This window comes from Homalodisca vitripennis, chromosome 6 (assembly GCF_021130785.1).
Source record: "Homalodisca vitripennis isolate AUS2020 chromosome 6, UT_GWSS_2.1, whole genome shotgun sequence".
NCBI classification, from domain to species: Eukaryota; Metazoa; Arthropoda; class Insecta; order Hemiptera; family Cicadellidae; genus Homalodisca; species Homalodisca vitripennis.
This window is the reverse complement of record NC_060212.1, coordinates 122,812,996-122,821,109: the sequence shown is the minus strand read 5'-3', so window position 1 is coordinate 122,821,109 and position 8,114 is coordinate 122,812,996. Positions and strand designations below refer to the sequence as shown.

The window sequence follows — 8,114 nt, the reverse complement described above, 5'->3', positions numbered from 1 at the left end:
AGCGGCAGATAAATGAAACGGCTATTTTAAATATATTACAGATAACTATTAACCACATTTTATATTAAATAGAATCTAAAAATAATAAAAAATACTCATCACTTTCACTAATTTATTCATAAAAATCAGGTAATTACTATAAAATAAAAAAAGCATTAAAACTCTGAATAAAAACTTCAGTATAGTGGCGCTATCTTTGCTTTAGAGAATAGAACTAGACGTTTGTCTCTGCCAAAAAATCCCCATATGGAAGCAACGCCTTTTCTCTGGAATGTCAAAGGCTACGTATACGGGTGAGCTTGGGCTAAACGTATCTGTCTATTTATTGATAAATAAAAAACTGTGTAATTAAAAAAATATGGTGAACATATTATTAGTAAATTAAACGATTCTGTGACGTATTGTAGACCCACATTTTGAATGTATTTGTTTTCACACGAACAAAGAAACGGCAAGAATAAATACGAATTTTGTGCAAAAACAAGATTTTCATTGATAACAAATTAGCAATTGCAGCGTTTCTGTCCTTAGCATTCAGACAAGACAGTTTGCTATTTCTCTACAAGGTAGCAGCAGTGTCGCTGCTGTCGTCAATGCGCGTTCCTGTGAGAGTTTATAAAATCAATAAACAATGATGGCGACGTGTGCTTGTGAGTCAGTGAATCTGTGTAGTGTATTTCAGTGATAACTATAGCAAACAGTTGTGATACATCAAAGTATAAGTCGGAATTGATAAAACATCTAGAGTTTTCCGCGAGTGATTGAAGCCGACAGCCCAATCTTTTGTTCTGCGCCTCGACATTGTAAGTGTACGTCGGCTGATATGCATGTGGGCGTTTCTGTCAAACTGTGTTTACCTTATGTTATTTTTACGTTTTTCCCAACATACTGTAGTAAATATCCATTCTGAATGTTTTTATATTAGTAATCATGTGTACTCAACATAATCTAATATTGCAATTCCTTAAACCTGTACATTTACGTCAATAATTATTTTAATACTTTAAATTAATTAATATCCTAAAATTTATAAATTTTTCGTGAGTTATGTTATTTTTAATCATCGTTTACATATAATTGTAATAACTTAAAATGAGTTATATCTATAAATGAGTATGCATGGTATATTTCCAAATTAAATTGAACTTACATTTTCTTAATAACTGGTGATTAATAACACAACTGTATCAATTTAAACTAAAATGTAAAATTATAGTCTAATTGTTTTATTTATACCGTAGTGTCCAATACATTTCAGTGTAATTTCCTCTCTCTTTTTTACTAATTACTAACAACCTGTAGCCATGTTGCATTCATATTTATTTGTAAAATGATTTGATTCGCGTTGGTATTGTACCGCTAAGATAAACATTTCCGACGTATACTCAAATTAGAAAAACGTGTATTGTGAGTACACATAACTCAACCATAGTTTTTCATTCATTCATATTGTAGTGTGACCCTTAATAAATGTTAATAAGTGCTAGTCATTGTTAGTAAATATAATGAATCTCGTTGCTCGTTTAGAAGTTTTAAACGTGACTTGGCGGAAACGCACATGCAATAACTTTCCACATTGATGACGTTTACGGTAATGTATTTTCGTCAAAGGACTAAACTTGAAATCTGCCAAACGTAATGTCTGTTATCGAGTTTAGTACTATAAACCATTAATTCTGACATGTTGACCGCCAAGTCGCTACACTGTAAATAGCCTAAAGATAATACCAGCTGGTTGATGGACGTCAACGTTGCAGACTGCAGAAATCGTGTCGTTGTATGCAACACATTGTAACTCGTGGCTGATGTAAGGTCTGGTTATCGATAAATCGTAGACTACATCATTTTGTGTTTAGTTTAGTGTGTTTTTATAAACTAATCGGAACCCAGCTAACCTTGTAACTCTAAAATAGCACCATACAGGAAATTAGTAATATTTTTAATGTGTACAACTAGATTTATATTAAAGTCTCATTATGAAAACCATATTTAATATAGCCTATACTGATTAATAATATGTTGATATGGGTTTGAGCACCAAAAGGGCTATTTTACTGACAAAAAGTGGAGTTACAAAGTTAGTGTAGTGTAAAAAAGTTTTGGACGAAACATATGTTTCATAGCGAATGTTACCTGGGTGTAATTTGGTTCGGTAGGAATAGTAGTGATTTATAATTTATGTACATTTGGCTGCAATAAAAACTGCCAGCTGTGAATTACTTAATATTTTGTATATAACATTTTATTAAACATTAGCATGAAAGGAAATGTATCGCAATAACGCATTCTCTTTAATACGCTGTTTTTAAAACAAAAACGCTATAAAATAACACTTATGTTCCGTTATGTTAAACACCTTAAAAATAATTATTCAGGGTAGTTCAGTTTAGTATTGTTACATTTAAAGCTGTGTACTTTCTTAAAAAGAACATTTTGGAGAAAAACTAATAACTTCCTAATGGGCTGTAGAGATTGCATTTAATCAGAAGAATTTGACAATTTCAATAAAAATCCAACCCAGTTAACATTTTAAAAATGTGGAATAAATGTAATAATTGTAGTATTACTAGTATAAAGGAATACAAAATTTTCCAATATCACTTTTTATTTTATTTTATTTATCCAACAGCACAAAATAAAAAGTGATATTGGAAAATGTTATACCGTATTCCTTTATACTAGTGATACTACAATAAACCGTTTTTCCAATGCTCCAAGATTCTACGAATGTAATAATGTTTTATTTTTCCTTTAGATTTAAACACTTTAGTTGTCATGACAGTTGTTGCCAATATCTCTTTACATTATTTGTATTAAGCCCAGCCAAGTTGCTATTGGACAATATCCGTGAACATATTACGTGCAAATAAATATCCAAATCTTGTTCAGAGTATCCAATAGCTGGTACTTTTAATGTAGACAAAATAAATTCATGATCGTATTGCTAATTACATCAAACATAAAAGCAAATTCTATCATTAAGAATAAAAGTACTTACACGTTTTAATACATTTTTGTATTCATGATCATACTGTCAGTTTTACGTATCAAAAACAGCTGATATTCACTTGTACTGAAACAATACCAAAGTGTGTTCGTTATCTGACTTTCATGGACCTGGGGTAATTTGTAAATTATTATTTAAAAAACTTGTAATTTAGTACATAAACATGGCAGTAAATGCCTTGTAAGTTATGTTAAATTTCTATCTGTGACGTTTTCACACATTATATTTCTTAAGAATGTCCCTTGGGCCTCGCGTGCACTGAACAAATCAGTTGCTAACTTCAGCAATATTTCAAGCTCTTGAGAAAGGATCGTCTGGTACAGAACTTCAAGTCTCACCGGAGTTCCCCAAGTTTTGTAAAAATTACTTGTCATGTTGCAAGATTCCCGATCATTGTCCCAATTCCCACCTGGATTCTGAAGATAGGATTTTTTTATTCAACAATTTTTAAACCAGACTGGTATATATTATTTCGTGTGTGCAGTCAGTTTCTTCATAAAGTAAAAGATCTTTTTTTAACACACATCATGTATGTACTTCATGCGTTTGGTGATGACGTTTAATTAGCAGTTTAATAAGGTAAAATAATCAAAACTTTTTGCGAAATCTTATTTATTATTATCGCATAAATTAATTTTTTAAATTCACTTTAAAATCTAATGCTATTTTAGACCTTGCAGTTTTCATATGAGGAAAATAAAAAGTATATAAATGAAATGGCAACTTTGGTACTGTAAGGAAGCCACTATGTCCCTATCTACGATTCGTAATTACGCGATATAAGTATGTACAAATACATACGTACGTATTATGAATAGAAAAAGGTAAAGTTAACCTTTGCTAGTGCTCACGTGACATGAGTTTCAATTTGGGTGCTATCTCAAGGGATGTTTTTTTACTTTCGTCAGAAGGCGACACAGAAGCCAGCTCTGATCGCTTCGGGCATTTCCGATCACGTTGGACGATCTAGCTAGTGATCTGAGGTCGGTAGAGTACCGATCGGAAATGCCCCTGGCCATCAGTGCGTGCTTCGGTGGCCCTTGCTTCTGACGAAAAAATGAAAAACATCTCTCGAGATAGTACCTAAATTCAAGGTCACATCACGTGAGCGCTTGTAAAGGTTAATTTTAACTTCGATACTACTAGTAACATATTTATGATAACCTAATCTAAACCTACTTATATCGCGTAATAATAAGTAGTGGAATAGGGCAGAGTGGCCTGCTTATAATACCAAAGTACCCAAGTTTTTTAGTATGAAAGAGTGAAGCAAAATTATGAGTTGGAAATAACGAAGTGAATACGGTACTTCCAAAATGGCAGACGGTATAAAAATTTGAAAAAATATCGAACAAATTATAAATAATTAATATATGTACAATCCTCCAAGAATTTTCATTCATAAAAAAAGAAAACGTAGTTAGAATGATTATTCACCCCGTATACTAAAGTAAAGTATATAATATGAATAGTAAATCATCAGCAACAAAGTTGAAAATCAACAATAAAAGCTATTAGAAATGATTAGCCCATTAAGTATTATGCCGCTATTTCTCGTTGCATGGAACAAGGCTGTTCAAACAAGTAACAATACCACCTGTGCTTAGATAGTGCAATTATAATAAACCACCGCAATTACAAATAATTAAACATAATTTTTCCATACTGTGTAATATAATGTACACGTTATCATGTAAATAATCCATGGCAACATCAGTTATTTAACTACAACTAAATACAGGTGTCATCGCCCATTTTCTCTATTTTGTTACAAGGTGTAATAACGTACTCATGTGTGCGTAGAACTTGTTCCAGGCGTTTTATTTCTATATTAGAATTATTTCGCTTTCAACTCTGTATAAAAATCACCTCAAAATACTCATAAAATTTAAATATACGAGTATAATAACAAAACATTAAGGCGGTTGTTGGTGAGAATATTTTTTTTTATTTTAAAGCCCTTAATAAAACTTCCATTAAGAGATAAAAAGTATAAAATATTTTGGGCAAGAATTTTCAGTTTTGATAATATTATTTTTAAAGGGGCTCAATTGGTTTTTATTTAGGTTGATTTTTAGAATTGCAGAGTGGCATATGTTCATAGAACGACCAGAATGTAACTATAACTGTCTTCGTGTACATTAATTAAATAGTGCATTGAAGTAAATAACAGCCGTTTGTGAGGTATTTGGTCTTCCGATCATATGCTAGTTTTGTTATTTAAACACATATGTAACAGAAACGACCAAATACAAAATAACTGAATCGTAAAACCACAGAGAATCTTATTACTCTGTGGTAAAACGTAGTAAGGGCTCTGTGGTGGTAGCGTACTCGCCCAGCAAGTGACAGATCCGGGTTCGAGTCCCGGCGGAGCAAGAACTGTTTGTTATTCAATGTTTATTGAAATTATATATATATATTAACAGAAACAGGTTATTCTTTTCTAACAAATAAACCACGGTATATAATTGGTTCGAAACATTTATATATATATATATATATATATATATATATATATATATATATATATATATATATACATATATACTTTCTCGAAGACAAAAAGAGTATACATTTTGTTGGTTACTCCATGAGGAATTACATGCATTTAAAGTTAAACTTAAGTTAAGCAATTTTGTTTCCAGGGCCAAATAAAACTGCTATAGATAAAAACGTTAAATTTTTGCAGTATACATACATGAGTTGTGGCTGCAGGGATTGACATGTGTTTTAATGGTCTATGACTTAAAAGCTGTTTGTAGTGAGTTGACCTTGAGTTTTGCTACATGCAAACAATAATCCCAAACACCTTTTTTCACACTCGTACTTTTTGTCGTAGAGCGATAGTGTCTCAGTTTACACGTAATAAATAAGTATCCAAATACGTTTACTTTTTGTTGTAAATTTTTTATTTTTTAATATTTAAACGGTGATGTGCAAAAATATTTTAGATATTTTTGCAAGGAAATATAATAAACTAAATAGCATTTACATGCGTCTTAATACTGTTATCAAAACAAGACATCTCTCAAAATACTATGATTAACATCATAGGACGGGCTTAAAATTGTTTGGGAATAACATTGTTCTTGTGGTGTTAAAATTAAGACGGCCGCCATTACAACTTCCTATTAAGGAAATTAAATTTTAATTAAATATAATGTAATGAAATTACTTGATTGTTTATAAACACTAAGGATTACGTATTATTTAAATAAAATACATTTTATTCCCTTCAGTTACCTTTCATATTTACTGTAAAAGATTCGGATACAATAATATGTGTTTCCTTTTCTTTAACTCTGATTATATCATGTAGATTTAAGCGGCTACGATTCCGCTTGAAAGAGAAAAACAGATTTTTATATTTTTCTTCTATTCAGAAAAGGAATCTTGAATGGCTGATCTATCGTATTGCATATGGCAAGTTGACAAGTATTGCACATGACAAGTTGACAAGTATTGCACATGACAAGTTGGCAAGTATTGCACATGACAAGTTGACAAGTATTGCACATGACAAGTTGGCAAGTATTGCAGGTAGCGTTACACATGGCATGTTCGAAAGGATTATTGCAGGTGGCCTGAAAAGTAATCATAATGTTGCACCAGCTGGGTTGTTGTACAACTGTAGTAGGTGCGGGTGGCGGAGGGGAGGACAGACGCCTACAACCCTTGCTGTAGCCGCGCCGCGCCCTCCCCCAGACATGTGCTCTCTGTCCGTGGTTACTTTCCTTCCAACTATTCTCATCCTCCTCCGGCGAACCGAGAAATGGCGGGTTCGGATTCCGTGTGGTTTCAACTTAGTGCAGTTAGAAGTAAAGATAGTAGCTAAATACAAAATAATTTTTCTTCCTTTGCGTACTAAATGACGTACTTTGTCACTTTCCGTAACAGTTAGGAACAATGTATTCACTGGAAGTGAAACAAATTGTGTTTCATACCAAATAAGAGATTTATATATGAAATAATGATTTATCGGACAACACTGGACATACTTTCAGAATATTTTTATAAATTAAACTTTCAAGTGAATACCGTGCAAATCAGACCGTCTTTGTGGTCTTTAGCACGATTTTCACGTTTAGTTTTAGTAAAAAAAGTGAAAATTCAGAGCTTTTTTAATATTTAAAGAGTTATTTTTATACGTATTAGAAAGACTTTATATAATTAACATATAATAAAACCCGTCAGACGTGCTGACTAACTTCGGTAAGACAAAATCGGTCAGTTCGATTGATATTGGCCGTACCTTGAACACATCCGAACTTATACGTGCAGACTCACATACTGACGGATATATCATTCAAAATTAAAAGAACAACGAATTATAATACAACATATATTATTACAAATATATAGGATAAAGTAAACACTAAAAACGATGCTCGTGGTCGTCACAAAGGTGGCGTAGAATAGATAAGAGTAAAAACTCCTTTCGAAGCGAATCTTATGAAGTTCGATGTGGTCTTGTGATGTAACGCATATTAAAGTGGCGAGCCCCGCGACAAATCTCAACAATGATCTCAACACTAGCCGACAATGTTGAGATGTATCAAGACAAAATGTTTGTAGGCAAGCAAGATTAGAGGTATCAGTAGTACATGCAGTTGATATTGTACACACAACCACCACAATGGACCAAAGGTCGCATCATTCATGCGCTACAGAAAACGTCGCTTTCACGTAATAGTGGTATAAATTCGTGAATTTCTTGGAACTTGTACACTATTGATACATATGATTGATTTAATTTTGCCTTTTATAATTAATCCATCAGATGTTTTTTTGTTTATGTTTTTAAAAATGTGGTTTCTGAAAATACAATTCAATGTTATGGCAGATTACAGTTTTATTTCTTATTTTTATAAGTTTAGTAATTTAACAGTGGCGACGAGGTAAAAAGAAGGAGAAATGACTAAAGAAGAAGAAGAGTTACAAAAACTAAAAAAAGCTCGATCTATTATTAAGGGCCAATTTTCAAAGGGCAAAAGACTTGCTGAAGGTAACCCTACATTAACCGAACTAAATATAAAAATCAAGGCTGTGACTGAATACTGGGAACGTTACAAGCAGGTTCAGAATGGCATTGATTGTTTGACAG

The 8,114-nt window shown here is 32.2% G+C and overlaps 1 protein-coding gene across 2 annotated transcripts in view; it reads left to right on the top strand.

Annotated features, from left to right (window-relative positions):
• Nucleotides 1–629: 629 nt before the first annotated feature.
• The window catches only part of LOC124364890 (fibronectin type-III domain-containing protein 3a), a 181,572-nt gene continuing 174,087 nt past the window's right edge, over nucleotides 630–8,114 (top strand). For both annotated transcript variants that reach the window (XM_046820690.1, XM_046820689.1), the window contains exon 1: nucleotides 630–803. The gene's annotated coding sequence lies outside the window, so the exon portion shown is untranslated. The remainder of the gene's footprint in view (nucleotides 804–8,114) is intronic.